General features: G+C 42.3%; 1 protein-coding gene across 1 annotated transcript in view; it reads right to left on the minus strand.

The window, feature by feature from the left end:
- C1H3orf35 (chromosome 1 C3orf35 homolog) overlaps positions 1–5,281 on the minus strand; it is a 31,124-nt gene extending 25,843 nt beyond the window's left edge. Inside the window, 3 exon segments of the mRNA XM_010376629.2 lie at positions 3,329–3,393; positions 3,963–4,146; positions 5,136–5,281. The gene's annotated coding sequence lies outside the window, so the exon portion shown is untranslated.
- Between the last annotated feature and the right edge of the window lie 15,425 nt (positions 5,282–20,706).

Raw genomic sequence — 20,706 nt, forward strand, 5'->3', positions numbered from 1 at the left:
GAGTAAGAAAGGTTGATTATATCAAGTCTTTGGGGTAGGGGATGGGGAGGTAGTCCACACCCAGTAACTAGACGTCGGTTCAATCCCAACCAAAGCCGCAGGCTGAGAAATGGGGAGAGGTAGCATCCCAAGGGAAAAAAGGGAAAGGGCTAATTCCAAAAGGGAAATGGATGCTGGGGACACATCCAGTGAATGCCCACTATAGGGTACTCATTCATTCATTCGTTCACTATTTAGAAATTGTCAAACAGTATTTAGGAGCTGGGGCCACATCAGGAAATAAAAAGCAAAAATCTCTATGGTAGATTCTGTTGATGCCCCCACTGCATGCCCCCTTGACACACCTGCAACTGTGTTGGATAGTTCCTATGCACAGGAACTGTGTCTACCTCTCTGCTTCTTGGCCAGAAGGCTTTCTCTGCACGGGGCAAGCTTGCTCAGCCCATGCACAAGTCAGTCTGAATGCACCAGAGATTTAAGCCTCCCTACATTCAACAATGGGCAGGAGTTGGGGACAAGACTCCAGTTTTTCTATCTCTAGGTAGGAAATGTATGAGAATTTCAGCTCAACAGGGCTTCTCAGAGGATCTCCAAAGAATTGTCCACAGCACTAATAAGTTTACTAATGCCTCCTTTATTGATTTTATTTTCTATGGTTTTTTCCCCCAGTTCCCTTTCTTATACCCTTCAGGATCATCTCCCAAATGAACAGCCAACCCCATATCCCCTGTCTCAAGGGTCAGCTTTCAGTGGAACTCAAACTCAGACCATCGCTGCCTTCATGGGCTTACATTTTGGTGGCAGGAGGAGATGAATAATAAAATAAATGAGCAAACTATGTGATGTTATATTAAGATAGGTGTTGTAGATGAATATAAAGTAGAGAAGGGGGTAGAGTGATGGGGTGGGTATGGGTGCAATCTTAAAGCCTTGAGGAAAACACTACAGGTAAGTCAAGATCTAAAGAAGATGTAAGGTTAAGCTGTGTTAACAGTCAGGTTAGGCTGTATTATGCTAAGATAACAAGCAACTCACAGACAACAATGGCTTAAACAACAGAGGTGTATTTCTCACTGATACCACATGTTCATTTCAGGTCAGCTGGGACATTGCTCCACATGCATTCATTTAGCAATCAGCTGAAGAAACATAGCTAGTTATCATGGGAGACAGAAAAAAATAATTCTAGAAGGTCTCATCTCATCAAGCAAAAGTTCAGCCCTAAAGTTATACATATTGTAAATTCTCAAAACTCATTGTTTAAAACTGGTCATGTGGCCAGGCACAGTGGCTCACTGCTGTAATTTCAGCACTTTGGGAGGCCGAGGCGGGTGGATCACCTAAGGTAAGGAGTTCGAGGCAAGCCCGGCCAACGTGGTGAAACCTGATCTCTATTAAAAACACAAAAATTAGCCAAGTGTGCTGGTGTACATCTGTAATCCTAGCTACTTGGGAGGCTAAGGAACAAGAATTGCTTGAACCTGGGAGGCAGATGTTGCAGTGAACTGAGATCGTGTCACTGCACTCCAGCCTGGGCGACAAAGTGAGACTCTGTCTCAAAACAAAAAGTAAAAAATAAAATAAAACTGGTAATGTGGCCCCACCAATCACAAGTGATGAAGGAGGTACAACTTACCAAGTGTCTGGTTGACAGAGAGATAAAAATAATCTGTGGACAGACCTACTAACACCACAGTCCACCCTTCTGGATCACCAAATATTCTGACAAAATATACACACCATCTCCTAAGTGGAGAAAAACAACCAAATCCAACTCAAAGTCCATGAAGGATAATTTGTCTCCACATCAGGTTTGGTTATGATTTACTTGATCCAGAGACCTACAAACTAAAGACAAGTTGCCTGAACCCAACATGCAAGACATGAGATCTGGGTTTCAAAAAACAAACAAACAAACAAACATGACAAGCCATACTAAAAGGCAAAAACACAGTTTGAGGAAATTAAAGCATCAGAACCAGACAAACATCGCATGCCCTCACTCATGTGGGAGCTTAAAAAGTGTATTTCATGAAGATAGAGAGTAGACTGGTAGTTACCAGAGGCTGGGAAGGAGAGAGGGGGCACAGAGAGAGGTTGATCAATAGGTACAAATACACACTTTGATAGAAGAAATAAGACCCAATGGTTAATAGATAATTACAGTGACTATAGTTTACAATAATCTATTGTATATTTCAAAATAGCTAGAAAAGGCCAGGTGTGGTGGCTCACGCCTGTAATCCCAACATTTTGGGAGGCCAAGGCAGAAGGATTGCTTGAGGCTGGGAGTTTGAAACCAGCCTGGGAAACATAGTGAAACTCTGTCTCTACAAAAAAAAAAAAAAAAAAAAATTGTAAAAAGTAGCCCGGCATGGTTGTATGCACCTGTAGTCTCAGCTACTCAGGAGGCTAGATGGGAGGATCACTTGAACCTGGGAGTTTGAGACTGCAGTGAGATATGTTACACCATTGCACTCTAACCTGGGTGACAGAGTGAGACACCATCTATAAAAAAAGTTTAATTTTTTAAAAAAATTGCTAGAAGAGAATAAATGTTTCTAGCGTAAGAAAATACAAATATTTCAGATTACAAATGTCTTAATTAGACTTATTTGATCATTACAAATTGTATGAATGTATTAAATTATCACATATATCCCCAAAATATGTACATCTATGTATATATTTTTTAATCTTTTTTTTAAAAGTGAAGGACAAGAGGTGCCCGGCCATGCTGGGCACCCACCACTGAAGCCTGGGACATACCATCTGCCTACTCACCCATTCCCTCCACAGTACATGCCAGGTGCCCTAAGTCAACTACCCTCCTCCCCTCAAGATAGCACAATATTGGGCTAGCCTGCTGTGTTCATGGCCACACTGTTGATTGTCCTGCTGCTGATGGTGTGTGATGAGGGGGGCATCCACCGTATTTTGTATGGCATCTTTTTAAAATCTAAATTCAAGTTTCTGCAAGAACTGATGGGAGACATAGAACCCCAAGACGGAGATCAGGAGCATTCCGGGTCTGAAACCGAAGAAGACACTTCATTCTCTCCACATCTGAATGATCAGATTCATTCACCAAAAAAGGGCACCTGCTGATGAAGGCCACTGTCCCCAGACATAGTCTGTTATTGGTGAATGATGAAAGAAAATTGCTAGCCTCTGTCTTTAGTGACTTGGCTTTGAAATTTACTAAATGACTGAAGAACATTTATACTTGGATTTTAAGTCCAAAAAAAGAAAAAAGAAAGAAAGACAAATACAGACTCAAAGACATTCCCAAACAAAAATTGAGAGAATTTGTTACCAGTAGACTTACCTTGCAAGAAATTTTAAAAGAAACTCTTCTGACAGAAGAAAATTATATAGGTCAGAAATTCAGATCTATATAAAGAAAGGAAGGACATTAGAGAAGGAATAAGTGAAGGTAAAATACAAAGTTTTCTTTTTCTTTCTCTCTTTTTTTTTTTTTTTTTTGAAACAGAGTCTTGCTCTGTTGCCCAGGCTGCAGTGCAATGGTGCAGTCTCGGCTCACTGCAACCTCCGCCTCCCAGGTTCAAGCAATTCTTCTGCCGCAGTCTCCCAAGTAGCTGGGACTACAGGTGCATGCCACCACGCCTGGCTAATTTTTGTATTTTTAGTAGAGACAAGGTTTCACCATATTGGTCAGGCTGGTCTCGAACTCCTGACCTCATGATCCACCCGCCTCAGCCTCCCAAAGTGCTAGGATTACAGGCCTGAGCCACTGAGCCCGACCTATTTTTCTTATTCTGAATTGATCTGACAGATAACAGTTTGTTCAAAATAATAATAGCAAGGAGGTGGGGCAAGATGGCCAAATAGACGCCTCCACCAATTGTCCTCAACACAAGAATATCAAATTGAACAACTATCCACATATAAAAAAAATGCACCTCCATAAGAAACAAAAATCAGGTGAGTGATTACAATACCTGGTTTTAACTTCATATCACTGAAAGAGACACTGAAGACAGTTGAAAAGACAGTCTTGTGTTGGCTATGCCATTCATCCCCCATTCTCCAGCTCCAGCCATGAGGCATGGAGAGATAATCTGTGCACTTGAGGCAGGAACAGCACAGTGATTGTGGGACTTTGCATTGGAAATCAGTGCTTGCCTGTCACAACAGAAAACAACAGCAGGCAGAACTCAGGCGGCGACCACAGAGGAAGCGTTTAGACCAGCCCCAGCCAGAGGGGAATCACCCATCCCAGCACTCAGAACTTGGGTTCTGGCAAGTCTTGCCACCATGGGCTAAAGTGCTCTGTGGTTCTAAATAAACTTGAGAGGCAGTCTACACTACAAGGACTGCAATTTCTAGGCACATCCTGGTGCTGTCTTGGGCTTGGAGCCAGAGCACATGGGGGCCATATGACCTAGTGAAACACTAGCTAAGGGTGTCCAAGGGAGTGCTTATGCCAACCCTCCCTCAACCACAGGTAGCATAGCTGGCAGCTCAGGAAAAGACTCCTTCTTTCTGCTTTAGGAGCAGAGAGAGAAGAATAAAGAGGACTTTGCCTTGCAATGTGGATGCCAGTGTAGCCACAGTAGGACAGGGCACAGGCAGAGTTCTGAGGCTCCCATTCCAGGCCCTAGCTCCTGGGTGATATTCCTAGATACTCCCTGGACCAAAAGGAAATCCACTGCCTTGAAGGGAAGGACCCAGTCCTGGCAACTCTCATCACCTGCTGAATAAAAAGCCCTTGGGCTCTGAAAAATCAGCAGTGGTAGCCAGGCAGTACTCACCACGGGACTTAGGTGAGACTCAGAGATGTGCTGGCTTCAGGTGTAACCCAGCACATTTGAAACTATAGCGGCTATGGGGAGAGGTTCCTTCTGCTTGAGAAAAGGAGAGGTAAGAATAAAAGGGACCTCATTTGTGGCTTAGGTACCAGCTTGGCCACAGTTTGGTAGAGCACCAGGTAGGCGCGTAGGTTTCCTGATTCCAGGCCTTGGCTCTTGGATGATATTTCTAGACCTGCTCTGGGCCAAAGGGGAGCCCACTGCCCTGAAGGGAGAGTCCTATGTCCAGAAGCATTCACTGCAAGCTGACTGAAGAGCCTTTGGGTCTTGAGTGAACATCAGCAGTAGCCAGGCAGTACTCACCTGGGACAATGGTGGCTATGAGAAGAGACTCCTCTACTTGTAGAAAGGGGAGGGAAGAGTGGGATATCATCCTGTAGCCTGGGTGCAAGCTCAGTCACAGTAGAGTAGAAATCCAGGCCCCGACTCCCAGGAGACATCTCTGGACTCACCTGGGAACAGGGGGAATGTGCTGCCCTGCAGAGAAGAACACAGGCCTGGCTGGCTTTGCCACCTGCTAATGGTAGAGCCCTTAGGGCCTTGCACAAACATAGGTGGTAGCCAGGCAGAGGTTACTGAGGGCCTTGGTTGAGACCCATTGCCATGCTGGCTTCAGGCCTGAGTCCCAGTGTTTGTAACCATAGGGGTACGTATGTCACCCCACCCCCAGCTCCAGGCAGCTCAGCAGAGAGAGACTCCATTTGTTTGGGAGAAAGTAATGGAAGAGAACAAGAGTCTCTGCCTGGTAATCCGGTGAATTTTTCAAGATCCTGTCTAAGAACACCAAGGCAGTACCTCCACAAGTCTGCAAACGTCACAGCATTACTGGGCTTGGGGTGTCCCCTCATGCAGATATGGCTGCTGTGATCAAAAATTTAGATCACAACACCCAAGTCCCTCTGAATACCTGGAAAGTCTTCTGAAGAAGGATTAGTACAAACAAGCCTTGACTTCGAAGACTACAATAAATACCCAACTCTTCAATGCCCAGATACCAACAAACTCCATAGCAGCAAGACCATCCAAGAAAACATTACTTCACCAATTGAGCTAAATAAGTCACCAGTGACCAATCAAGAAGAGACAGAAATATGTGACCGTTCAGACAGAGCATTCAAAATTGCTGTTTTGAGGAAACTCAATGAAATTCAAAACAACACAGGAAAGGAATTCAAAATCCTATCAGATAAAGTTAACAAAGAAATTGAAGTAATTAAAAAGAATCAAGCAGAAATTCTAGAGTTGAAAAGTGCAAGGAACATACTGAAGAATAATATATCAGAGTCTCTCTCTCTTCTTTTGTTTTGTTTTGTTTTGAGACAGGGTCTCATTCTGTCACCCAGGTTGGAGTGCAGTGGTGCAATCTTGGCTCACTGCAACCTTTACCTCCTAGGATCAAGTGACCCTCCCACTTCAGCCTCCTGAGTAGTTGGACCAGAGGCACACACAACTATGCTTGGTTAATTTTTTGTATTTTTGGTGGAGACAGGGTTTCACCATGTTGCCCAGGCTGATCTTGAACTTGTAAACTCAAGTGATCTACCTGCCTTGGCTTCCCAAAATGCCAGGATTACAGATATGAGCCACAGTACCCAGTCTATCAGAGTCTCTTAATAGCAGAATTGATCAATCAGAAGAAAGAATTAATGAGCTTGAGGACAGGCTATTTAAAAATGCATGGTCATAGGAGACAAAGTAAAACATAAAAAAGAATGAAGCATGCTTAGAAGACCTAGAAAAGAGCCTCCAAAAGGCAAATCTAAGATTTATTGGCCTTAAAGAGGCAGTAGAGAGGGAGAGATAGGGATAGAAAGTTTATTCAAAGGGATAATAACAGAGAACTTCCCAAACCTAGAGAAAGATACCAATATTCAAGTACGAGAACGTTACACAACACCAGGCAGATTTAATCCAAACAAGGCTACCTCAAGACATTTAATAATCAAACTCCAAAAGGTCAAGGAGAAAGAAAGGATCCTAAAAGCAGCAATAAATAAAAAAGAAATAACATACAATGGGGGCTGGACACTGTGGCTCATGCCTGTAATCCCAGAACTTTGGGAGGCTGAGGCAGGTGGATTACTTGAGGTCAGGAGTTCCAGACCAGCCTGGCCAACATGGTGAAACCCCGTCTCCACTAAAAACACAAAAATTAGCTGGCAGTGGTGGTGGGCGCCTGTAATTCCAGCTACTCAGGAGCCTGAGACAGGAGAATCGTTTGAACTCTGGGGGCAGAGGTTGCTGTGAGCTGAGATCATGCCAACTCACTCCGGCCTGGGTGACAGAGTGAAACTCCATCTCAAAAAAAACAAGGCCGGGTGCGATGGCTCACACCTGTAATCCCAGCACTTTGGGAGGCTGAGGTGGGCAGATCACGAGGTCAGGAGATCGAGATCATCCTGGCTAACACTAACCATCTCTACTAAAAATACAAAAAATTAATCGGGCGTGGTGGCAGGCGCCTGTAGTCCCAGCTACTCGGGAGGCTGAGGCAGGAGAATGGCGTGAACCTGGGAGGCGGAGCTTGCAGTGAGCCAAGATTGTGCCACTGCACTCCAGCCAGGGCAACAGAGCAAGACTGTCTCAAAAAAAAAAAAAAAAAAAACAACATACAATGAAGCTCCAATATGTCTGGCAGCGAACTTCTCAGTGGAAATCTTACAGGCCAGAAGAGAGTGACATGACATATTTAAAGTGCTGATGGAAAAAACTTTTCTCCCAAAATAGTGTATCCAGCGAAAGTATCCCTCAAACATAAAGGAGAAATAATATCCCAGACAAACAAAAACTGAGGGATTTCATCAACACCAGAGTTGTTCTATAAGAAATGCTAAAGGGAGTTCTTCAATCTGAAAGAAAAGAATGTTAATAAGCAATAAGAAATCATCTGAAGGTACAAAACTCACTGGGAATAGTAACTACATAGAAAAGCACAGAATAGACCGGGTGTGGGGGCTCACACCTGTAATCCTAGCACTTTGGGAGGCCAAGGCGGGTGAATTACTTGAGGTCAGGAGTTTGAGACCAACCTGGCCAACATGGTGAAATACTGACTCTACTAAATTACAAAAATTAGCCAGATGTGGTGGCACATGCCTCTAGTCTCAACTACTTGGGATGCTGAGGCAGGAGAATTGCTTGAATCTGGGAGATGGAAGTTGCAGTGAGCCAAGATCATCCACTACATTCCAGCCTGGGCAACAGCAAGACTCCATCTCAAAAAACAAAAAAAAAGAAAAAGAAAAGAAAAGAATATTATAACACTGTAATTGTGATGGGTAAACTACTTATATCTTGAGTAGAAAGACTAAACAATGAGCCAATCAAAAGTAATAACTACAATAACTTTTCAAGACCTAGACAGCACAATAAGATATAAATAGAAACAACAAGTAGAGGGTTGAAGTAGAGGGATGAAGATAAACTGCTGAGTTTTCATTAGTTTTCTCTTGTTTGTTAGTTTGTTTCCTTGTTGATGCAATCAGTGTTAAGTTGTCATCAGTTTAAAATAATAGGTTATAAGATATTATTTGCAAACCTCTTGGTATCAACTCAAAAAACATACCACAGATACAAAAGCAAGAAATTAAACATATCACCAGAGAAAGTCACCTTCACTTAAAGGAAGACAAAATCAAGGAAAGAAGGAGGAGAAGACCACAAAACAACCAGAAAACAAATAACAAAATGGCAGGAGTAAGCCCTTACCTATCAATAATCACATTGAATGTAAATGGACTAAACTCTCCAATCAAAAGAGAGAGTGACTGAATGAATTAAAAAAAAAAAATCTATTGCTTACAAGAGACACATTTCACCTATAAAGACTCACACAGACGGAAAATAAAAGGATGGAAGAAGATACTCCACACCAATGGAAACGAAAACACAGCAGGAGTAGCTACACATATATCAGACAACATAGATTTCAAGACAAAAACTGGCCAGGCACAGTGGATCATGACTATGATCCCAAGCATTTTGGGTGGCCAAAGTGGGTGGATCACTTTGGATCGCCGGTCGAACTCCGAGGTCAGGAGTTCGAGACCAGCCTGGCTAATATGACAAAACCTCGTCTCTATTAAAAGTACAAAAATTGGCCAGGCATGGTGGCACATTCCTGTAGTCCCAACTACTTGGGAGGCTGAGACAGGAGAATTGCTTGAACCCAGGAGGCAGAGATTTCAGTGAGCCAAGACATTACCACCGCACTCCAGCCTGGGTGACAGAGTGAGACCTCATCTAAAAAAAAAGATGTCAAGACAAAAACTATAAAAAGAGACAAGGAAGGTCATTATATAATAATAAAGGAGTCAATTCAGCAAGAGGATATAACAATTGTAAGCATGTATGCACTCAACACTGGAGTGTCCAGGTATATACAGCAAATATTAAAGCTAAAGAGAGAAATACACCTCACTACAATAATAGCTGTAGACTTCAACACCCCACTTTCAGCACTGTACAGATCATCAGACAGAAAATCACCAAGGAAACTTTGGACTTCATCTGCACTATAGACCAAATGGACCTAATGCATATTTACAAAACATTTCCTCCAATGGGTACAGAATGCTCATTCTTCTTCTCAGGAAGATAGACCATATACTAGACCACAAAACACGTCTTTAAAGTTAAAAAAAAAAAAAAAGAATCTTCCTAGACCACAATGTAATAAAACTAGAAATAATAACAAGAGTTATTTTGGAAACTATACAAACACATGAAAATTAAACAATATGCTCTTGAATGACCAGTGAGTCAATGAAGAAATTAAGAAGAAAATTTAAAAAGTCTCCCAGCCAGGGAAATCCAGGGACCCGATGGCTTCCCTACTGAAGTTTATCAAATATTTAAAGAAAACTAATACCAATTCTATTCAAACTATTCTGAAAAATAGAGGAGGGAATACTTACAAACTCATTCTATGAAGCCAGTATTACCCTGATACCAAAACCAGATAAAGACACATCAAAAAAAGAAAATGACAAGCTAATATCCCCGATGAACAATGATGGAAAAATCTTCAACAAAATACCAACAAACTGAATTCAACAACACATTAAATTCATCATTGATCATTCATCAAGACCAAATGGGCAAAGATGGTACAAGATATGCAAATAAATTAATGAAACACATTATATCAAAAAAAGAAGGAAAAAACCCATATGATTGTTTTAACTGATGCTGAAAAAGCACTTTATAAAATTCAATATTCCTTCATGACAAAATCCCTCAAAAAGCTGGGCACAGAAGGAACATACCTCAACACAATAAAAGCTATATATGACAGATCCACAGCTAGTATCATACAGAATGGGGAAAAATGGAAAGCCTTTCTTCTAAGATCTGGAACACAACACAAGAATGCCCACTTTCACCACTGTTATTCAACATAGTTCTGGAAATCCTAGCTAGAGCAATCAGACAAGAGAAAAAAGGGCATCCAAATTGGAAAGGAAGGCCAGGCATGGTGGCTTACGCCTGCGATCCCAGCATTTTGGGAGGCTGAGGCAGGCAGATCACTTGAGGTCAGGAGTTTGAGACCAGCCTGGCCAACATGGTGAAAATCTGTCTCTACTAAAAATACAAAAATTAGCTGGGCATGGTGGTGGAAGCCTGAAATACCAGCTACTCGGGTGGCTGAGGCGGGAGAATCGCTTGAAGCAGAGAGGCAGAAATTGCAGTGAGCCGAGTTCATGCCACTGCACTCCAGCCTAGTTGACAGAGCAAGATTCTGTCTCAAAAAAAAAAAAAAAAAAAAAAAAGGAAAGGAAGAAGTCAAGTTATCATTGTTTGTAGATGATATGATCTTATATTTGGAAAAACATAAAGAATCCACCAAAAAACTATTAGAACTGATAAACAAATTCAGTAAAGTTACAGGATACAAAATCAACATACAAAAATCAGTAGCATTTCTATATGCCAACACCAGATAATCTGAAAAAGAAATCAAGAAAGTAATCCCACTTATAATAGCTACAAATAAAAGTAAATACCTAGGAATTAACTTAACCAAAGAAGTGAATGACCTCTGCAATGAAAACTATGAAACACTGATGAAAGAGATTGAGGAAGACACCAAAAAATGGAAAGATATTTCATGTTCATGATCTAAAAGAATCAATATTGTGAAAATGTTCATATTGCCCAAAGCAGTCTATAAATTCAATGTAATCCCTATCAAAATGCCAATGACATTTTTCACAGAAATAGAAAAAACAGGCTGGGCATGGAGGCTCACGCCTATAATCCCAGTACTTTAGGAAGCCAAGGTAGGAGGATCGCCTGAGGTCAAGAGTTTGAGACCAGCCTGGGCAAGATGGTGAGACCCCATCTATACAAAATTTTTTTTAAAAATTAAAATTAGAAAAAAAATGCTAAAATTATATGGAACCACAAAAGATCCAGAATAGCCAAGCTATATTGAGCAAAAAGAACAAAACTGGAGGAATCACATCACCTGACTTCAAATTATAGTACAGAGTATATAGCACAGCATAGTACTGGCATAAAAACAGACACATAGACCAATGGAACCAACAGGCAGGATGAGATCACTAAGGAGACATACATAAGAAAGAGGAAAGGCCTGGAGCCTGAACCTTAGGGCCCTCCAATATTCAGTGGTCAGGGAAATGAGGATGAATCAGCCAGCAAGAAGAGAGGAGAGGGCCAAGTGAGTGGAAAGTTTCTCAAGGAGAAAATGACCACCTGTGCAGAATCAGACAGGGACAGAGAATGACCATTGGCCTTAGCAACTGACCTTGCCAAGAGCAATTTCAGAGGAGGTGAGTAGGAGCCCTGATCAGAGAGGCTTTAAGGGGAAATGGAAGCCCATATATTGGGAGAGTGAGTATAGTTATATTTTTTAAGAGTTCATCACTGAAGAGTAGTGGGAAAAGAGACATGGAGTCAAGAGAAGATCAACATTTTAAGATAGGAGAAATGATAGCATGTTTGTATGCTGATGGTCCAGTAGCGGGACAAACTGATGATAGCAAAAGTGAGTCTTATCATATAATTTATAAATATGAGGGAAATGATACTGTGGGAGGCAGTTAGGAAAAGTTAAAACTGTTGGCCAAGGTATTAGAGCAGGATGTGACCCATACCTCCATCCCCACCACGTCCTAGAATGAGCACAGCATGTCTCTGGCTCTGCCCATCAATAGCCACAGACCTGTGAGCAGCTTCTGTCCCAGCCACTGGGGAGACAGGCTGCCACAGAGGGACAATAAAAGTGAAACCACCTCCATTAATCATTGTACAGGATTAGATATGAATGGCTGAAGCCTTGCCAAAAAGCTCCAACTATGACAACTGACCAGGAAAATCAAAAGGCTTTTAAGCAAAAACATGTCTCTGAGAGCTTCTATGAAGCCTGACTGAAAAAACGGTCACAGAGCTCACAGACACAGCTGTCTAGTCCAAGGGCAGAAAGCAGAGGTCTCCACAGAACCCACTACTGCTGGGAAAGAGAGGAGCAGACCGAGGGCCTACAAAAAACAGGCCCCTGGATGAAGACATATCTCTCTCCTTTCTCATTCATAGTTCTGTGGTTCATACGCTAGCCTTTGTGACAACTTGTTTTGACCAACAGAATGTAATAGATGTGATGGAGTTTGGGATCTGAGCTTAGGCCTCAATAAGTCATGCATGCTCTTATTTGCTCCCTCAGAGCCCTGTGGGGCTGCCATGAAAACAAGCCTGTGCCAGCCTGCCAACTATGAGGGACCACACAAAGTAGAGATAAGCCATCCTGGACCTAGACCAGCCAGCCTCAGCCAACACAGAAGTTGGCTGCAGTTGAACGTGTGAGCCCAACTGAGAGCAAAAGAACCACCCCACTGATCCCAGCCCAAATTGCAAACCCACAGAATTGTGAGCTCATAAACAGCTGCTATTTTAAGCAGCAAACACTAACTTACATACCCAACTAATATCCACAGGTGAGCAAGTAGAATTCAGTGACTATTGGTTTACAATATATCTTTGGTTAAGATTACTCAGTGAGACTTTAAACCTCAATTTTTGGCATTGGTACAATAGAGTATGGGCTGAGGCCAGTCTTGGGGATGAAAGGCAAAGCCTCAAGGATGGAAACAGCAAGGGTGGGAGTATGCTCAGAGATGAACATGAAGAATGACATGCTGCTATGTTTGAATGTTCCCTCCAAAACTCATGTTGAAATTTAATTGCCATTGTAACAGTACTAAGAGATGGGTCTGTGGAGAGGTGATTGGGCCATGATGACTCTGACTTCGTGAATGAATTAATGCCATGATTGTGGAAGTACGTTAATTATCGTGGGAATGAGTTCACTATAGAGGAACACATTTGTTCTTGCCTCTCTTGTGTGCACTTTATCTCTTGCCGTCTCCACCTTCTGCCATGTAATGATGCAGCAAGCAGCCCTCATGAGATGCCAACCCCTTGATTCTGGACTTAGACTCCAGGACCATAAAAAATAAATTTCTGTTTATTATAAATTACCTAATCTCAGTTATTATGTTATAGCAGTACAAAACAGACTAAGATACACACCCAGCACCATTCCATGCCACACTCTGGAAATCAGGCTTGTGATCCTCATATCTCCAGAGACCCACTAGCTCCAGTGCACAGAGTCCAGTCTTCCTAGGGGTCTGTGTGACCCTCTTCGTTGAGGCAGGACCTCCTTGAACCTCATACAACAAATGCATACCCCTCCTCAATGCTTACATTTCCTTACCTTGTCCACTGGATTCTAGCCAGCATGATCCTGCCTCTGTCCACAAAGGCTCACAGCAAGCACAAGCACTTCCTGCTTCTGCAAAGGATGCATTCTGAGGATGTGTACCAAGAAGGAGAGTGCAGAACTCGACATGACTCCCTTACATGTTGGGGAACATGCTGAGCTGCTTATCCAACATCCTCATCTGTTTCTCCTCTACAAAGAGAACAGGTAGAAATGTGCCCAGATAAAGACTACATATCCCAAACTCCCTTACAGTGAGAGGAGTCATTCATTCATCCCTCTAGAACTTATTGAATACCTACTGGGTTTCAGGCAAGTTCTGGAGATGCCCCAGTGAACATAACAGATTAAGTGTTTGCCCTCATGGAGTCACATGGTAGTAGGGAGAAAAGGTGACAATAGGCAAATGCCCAAGAAAATAATGTAGAAAGAGTGTATCACATGGTGATGACTGTTTCAAAAATACATACAGTAGGGTACAGGAAATCGAGTTTGCACAGCAAGAGTGAGAGCACTATTTTTTGTAAGATAGTCAAAGAGGACCTCTCTGAAAATGTCTTTTTTTTTTTTTTTTTTTTGAGATGGAGTCTCACTCTGTTGCCCAGGCTGGAGTGCAGTGGCATGATCTCAGCTCACTGCAACCTCTGCCTCCCAGGTTCAAACGATCCTTCTGCCTCAGCCTCCTGAGTAGCTTGGATCACAGGTGCCCGCCACCATGCCTGGCTAATTTTGTATTTTGTAGAGATGGGGTTTTGCCACGTTTGCCAGGCTGGTCTCGAACTTCTGATCTCAGGTGGTCCACCCACCTCGGCTTCCCAAAGTGCTGGGATTACAGGCATGAGCCACCATGCCTGGATGAAAATGTCATATTTGAGCAGATATCTGACAAAGATGTTGGAAGCACAACACATAATATCCAGTGCAAGAGCATTTCAGCTGGAGGGAACAGCAAATGCAAAGGCCCTGAGGTAAGAACGTGCCCCAAGGTACTGCAAGAATAGTGTGGCTGAGTAGTAGGAGCAAGCAGCAGAATACCAGGCAATCAGAGAAGTGTCCCACAGGGCTTTTCTGGCCACTAAAAGAATGAGATGGGGTCTCCTGTGGCAGGGGGTTGAACAGAAGGTGACATGGCTTGACTTCTGTTTTAGAAAGATTACTCTTACTGGCACATTGATAAAAGATTTTAAAGGCCAAAGGCAGAAACAGGAGACAGTGCAACAGGCCATTTTCTTTTTTTTATATTATTATTATTATTATTATTTTTAGATGGAGTCTCGCTGTGTTGCCCAGGCTGGAGTGCAGTGGAGCAATCTCAGCTCACTGCAAGCTCTGCCTCCTGGGTTCATACCATTCTCCTGCCTCAGCCTCCCGAGTAGCTGGGACTACAGGTAGCTGCCACCACGCCCGGCTAATTTTTTTATATTTTTAGTAGAGACAGGGTTTCACCAGGTTAGCCAGGATGGTCTCGATCTCCTGACCTTGTGATCTGCCTGCCTTGGCCTCCCAAAGTGCTGGGATTACAGGCGTGAGCCACCGCACCTGGCCACAAGAGGCCATTTTCTTAATATAGTTTTAAAATGATGATTATTTGGATCAGGGTGATGGCAGTGAAAGCAGAAAGAAGCAGTTAGAATCCACGTACGTTTTTAAAGCAGAGACAGAAGGATTTGCTGGTGGACTGAAATGTGCAGCGAGCAAGAAAGAGGGGAGTATAGGGTTTCAGCCTGAGCACCTGGAAGGATGGAACTGCCATTCACCAAGAAGATGAGGTGCCCACTGGACATCTGTTACAGACTGAATTGTGCCCTCACCAAATTTTTTTTTCAATTTTCATATTTATTAGGCTCCACAATGTACAATATTCCAACAGTTATAAAGGCAATATGTTGGTAGTCTGAGGAGAGAAGACAAAACAAATCACTGTATTTCAAATGCTTATGATCTAGGTAGGAGAGGAGATAAAAATGAATCAATATATAAATGACTATACTCTGACATGGAATGTGATAAAAGCAACAAGAAGAACTGTCACAATATAGAGAAAAAAAATTACTTCTAAGATAATCAGAAAGAGATTCAATTGTAGGATGTAGAATTTGAACTGTTCTTTGAAGAAGGTGAAATTGAACATCAGAAAAAAAAGTTGCATAGCTTTGAATGAAGTATTAAACAGATTGTCTCATTGTGTTGAGTGCCTCCAGACCAATGAGTATATCATCAAGACTTTGTCCAGTACAGAAAAGACCAAGAAATAAAGCTCCCCTCACTTATCTGTACATAATGGCCTCGGTATTGCATAGATCAATCATTAAAATAAAATAAGCCTTCAAAAAATAAACACACTGTACTATTCCCCTAGACAGTCATTTTCAAATAGTGGTTCTCAGAGACACCAGGACATTTCTAGGAGTTGGGTAAGAGTTGAGGACATGGCTTGAGGAAATTTTATGTTTGATTACTATAAAGTTTTGATCAATTACATTTTTAGGTTAACTATAAAGCACCTGTTGTTTACAATCTTATTGACGAAGATCTCTAAAATTAAAATTTAGAGTCGTAAGTGACTTCAGATAATTAAATCCCAACCCCTCATACTACAGATGATGTATGAAGCATGAGAAATTGGCCAGTAATCACACAGCTAGGAGTGAGAGATCTCACACTGATTCATAGTGCCTTGATCATATTATGTTTCTAATGTTTGAATCAATTTTCTAGTATAGTTTAAGCTACATAATCTAATCTCTTTCTTTTATAATGAATCTCAATCAATAAGCCTAGAGATTGAGATGCAGCTGATAAAGGAGATTTTCCTTAATTTGGCTTGACTAATATTTTGTTTACAAAATAGTTACCATACTTCAGATGAGACCTGACCTGACCTCGAAATCTACTCTGGGAATTACTATTTTGACTACATCTCTGATAGATTTTCTTTTCTTTTTTTTTTTAATTTATTTTTTATTTTTTATTATTATAGTTTAAGTTCTAGGGTACATGTGCATAACGTGCAGGTTTGTTACATATGTATACTTGTGCCCTCACCAAATTTTTATGTTGAGATCCTAGCTCCCAATGTGACTGTATTTGGAGACAGGGCCTTATCAAGGTAATTAAGATTAAATTAGGGCCAAGTACAGTGGCTCATGCCTATAATCCCAGCACTTTGGGAGACCAAGGCAGGAGGATTGCTTGATGCCAGGAGTTTAAGACCAGCCTGGGCAATATAAAGAGACTCCATTTCTACAAAAAAATTTAAAATGTAACTGGGTGTGGTGGTATGCACCTGTAGTCCTCACTACTCAGAAGAGTAAGGCAGGAGGATCACTTGAGCCCAGGAGTTCAAGGTTGCAGTAAGCTGTGATTATATCATGCCACTGCAGTCCAGCCAGGGCGACAGAGCTAAAGCCTGTCTCAACAAATAAAAAATAAAAAATAAAAAGGTCATGAGGGTGGGGTCCTAATCCAATATGAAAGAAAAGGCCACACAGACACATGGAAGTGGCCATGAGCAAGTCAGAAAAAGAGGCCTCAGGAGAAAGCAAGACTGCCTAAAACCTGATCATGGACTTCCAGCCTCCAGAACTGTGAGAAAATAAGTTTCTGTTGTTCATCATGGTTTTTTGTTATGGCAACTTGAGCTGACTGATAAAACATTCAAGTGGAGATGTGAAGTCAGCAGTTACATAGACACGGCTGGAGTTTGGTGGCGAACTCTGAGCTGGAGATGTATAGCTGGGAGTTGTCAGCCCTTCAGTGGTCTCTGAAGCCATGAGACTGAATGAGTTCATCTAGGGAGTAAGTATGGGGACAGGCTTCAGCAGTGATCCTCAGGGCACTTTGCAGAGGTTGGGGAATGAGAGGTGGCAGCAAAGGAGACTGCCAAAGTAGCAGCCAGTGAGGAGAGGTGAGAAAGAACACCCAGAAGCTAAGAGGAGGGAGTGGCAAACTGTCACATGCTGATGAGAGTTTGAGCAAGATGAACACTGAAAACCAATCATTGGATGTGGCAAGATGGAGGTCACTGGTGACCTGGAAAAGAGTCATCTTAGTGTAATTGTGGAGTGAATCCCTGACTTAAGTGGTTCAGAAAAAAAGGTGGCAAGAAAGAGTCTGGGGACAGACAGTGCAGGCAACTCTTTCAAGAAAGGCCTAATACAAAGTAAATCAATGAAGCGGGTGTTGAAAGGTATGTGGGGACAAGGCAGAAATGTGTTATTGTTCATTTTGTTTCGTGTTTGAGTGGGAGCAATTACAGCATGTTTATAGGCGAGAAGATGCAGGCTCCGTAGAAAAGTGAGGCGTTGGCTTCAGATAAGAGCATTAGATTCAACTACAGAAACAGCAGGGATGGTACAGTTTATGGGACCAATGAAAATAAGTTTGAAGGCCGGGCCCGGTGGCTCACGCCATAATCCCAGCACTTTGGGAGGCCGAGGCAGGCGGATCACAAGGTCAGGAGATCGAGACCATCCTGGCCAACATGGTGAAACCCTGTCTCTACTAAAATACAAAAAATTAGCTGGGCGTGGTGGTGGGTGCCTATAGTGCCAGCTACCCGGGAGGCTGAGGCAGGAGAACGGCGTGAACCCGGGAGGTGGAGCTTGCAGTGAGCTGAGATGGTGCCACTGCACTCCAGCCTGGTGACAGAGCAAGACTGCATCTCAAAAAATAAATAAATAAATAAAATAAAAATAAGTTTGAAGAAGTGGTGGGGAAATAACCTTCCTCTTCTCCAATTGCCTTTACCTTCTCAGTGCAGTAGGACTTGGACTTCAGAGGAGTGAGGTATGAGGAGGAGGTACTGGAGGTGTGAGGAAAGACACACATCATGTATGTGCTGTGAGAGTGCAGGGACAAGCGAACATGGGAAGTTTCAGGGCCACATGAAGGGCCCCATTTGAAGTTAGTGGTTGTGAATCTCAAGTGGGCAAGTGAGCACAATCCAGCAGATTCTCCAGTCTCCTCCAGCTGCCAGGCAAGGAACGAGTGGAGGTTGGATGGAACCAGGATAAGGGTTTTGTCAGACGAGTTCGATGGAGGGAGACAGGCATGGCAGCTGAAGATGTGTGACAGTAATGCTGGGCTAGGGAATCTGGGATGGCCAAGGAGAAGTGTGAGGAAACAAGCAATAGGGATGAGGCTGGTGGAAGGACAGGAGTAGGAACAATACATCTTAAATTTGTCCTTCAGTGTTGAAAAATGTTGAGTCATGCCAAAAGAGGGAAGTAGTCAGTTGGAGAACAGGAGGCACAAAAATTACAGACATACCTTGGAGACATTGCTGGTTCTATTCCAGACCACTCCATTAAGGTGAATATCACAATAAAGTGAGTCACACAAATGTTTTAGTTTCCCAGTGCATATAAAAGTTGTATTCATACTTTACTATAGGCTATTAAGTGTGCAGTAGCACTATGTCTAAAAACAGCAATGTGCATACCTTAATTTAAAAATACTCTATTGTTAAGAAACACTAACAGTCATCTGCACCTTCAGCTAGTCAGTGTTTTTGCTGGTGAGGGGTCTTGCCTTGATGTTGATGGCTGCTGACTGATCACGGTGGTGGTTGTGAAGGCTGGGGTGGCTGTGGCAATTTCTTAAAAAAAGACACCAGTGAAGTTTGCCACATTGATTGACTCTTCCTTTCACAAAAGAGTTCTCAGTAGCATGTAATGCTCTCTGACAGCCTTTTACTCACCATAGAACTTCTTTCAAAATTGGAGTCAATCTTCTCCAACCCTGCTGCTGCTTTCCCAACTAAGTTTATGTAACATTCTAAACTGTTGTTATTTCAACAATGCTCACAGCATCTTCACCAGAAGGAAATTCTCGCTCAAGAAACCACTTCTTTGTTCATCCATAAGAAGCAACTCCCCATCCATTTAAAATTTGTCATGAGATTCCAGCAATCCAGTCATGTCTTCAGGCTCCACTTCTAATTCTAGTTCTCTTGCTATTTCTACTACATCTGCAGCTACTTCCTCCACTGAAGTCTTGAATCCTTCCAAGTAATTCGTGAGGGCTAGAATAAACTTCTTCCAAACTCCTGTTAATGGTGATATCTTGACCTCTTCCCATGAACCACAAACGTTCTTAATGGTATCTAGAATGGTGAATACTTTCCAAAAGGTTTTCAATTTACTTTGCCCAGATCATTCAGGGAAATTACTATCTATGGCCACTATAGCCTTATGAAATATATTCCTTAACTATTGAGACTTGAAAGTCAACATTACTCCTTGATCCAGGGGCTGCAAAATGGATGTTGTGTTAGCAGGCATAAAACAACTTAATGACTTTGTACATCTCTATCAGAGCTCTTGAGTGACCAGGTACATTGTCAGCATTTGAAAGGAATCTTTTTTTTCTGAGCAGTAGGTCTCAACAATGGGTTTCACATATTCAGTAAACCATGCTGTAAACAGATGTGCTGCCATCCAGGCCTTGTTTCATTTCTAGAGCACAGAATAGAGTTAGGGTAATTCTGAAGGGCCCTAGGATTTTTGGAATGGTAAATGAGCATTGGTTTCAACTGAGAGTCACAGGCTGCACTAGCCCCTAACAAGGGAGTCAGTCTGTGTTTAAAGCTTCGAAGCTCTGCGTTGACTTCTCCTCTCTAGCTATGAAAGTCCTAGATGGCATCTTCTTCAAATAGAAGGCTGTTTCATCTACATTGAAAATCTGTTGTTTAGTGCAGCCACCTTCATCAATGATCTTAGCTAGCTCTTCTGGATAACTTGCTGCAACTCCTACATTTTGCTCCTATTTTCTGCTTCACCTTGCACTTTTATGTTATACAGATGGATTCTGTCCTTAAACCTCATAAACCAACCAGTGCTAGATTCCAGCTTTTCTCCTGCGGCTTCCTCACCCCTCTCAGCCTTCATAGAATTGAGGCAAGTTAGAGCCTTGCTCTGGATTAGGCTTTGGTTTAAGGGAATGTTGTGGCTGGTTTGATCTTTCATCCAGACCGCTAAAACTTCCTCCATTTCAGCAATAAAGCTGTTTCACTTTCTTATCATTCATGTGTTCACTGGAGTAGCACTTTTAATTTCCTTCAAGAACTTTTCCTTTGCATTTACTACTTGGCTATTTGGCACAAGAGGCCTAGCTTTCAGCCCATCT

This window comes from Rhinopithecus roxellana, chromosome 1, assembly GCF_007565055.1.
Source record: "Rhinopithecus roxellana isolate Shanxi Qingling chromosome 1, ASM756505v1, whole genome shotgun sequence".
NCBI classification, from domain to species: Eukaryota; Metazoa; Chordata; class Mammalia; order Primates; family Cercopithecidae; genus Rhinopithecus; species Rhinopithecus roxellana.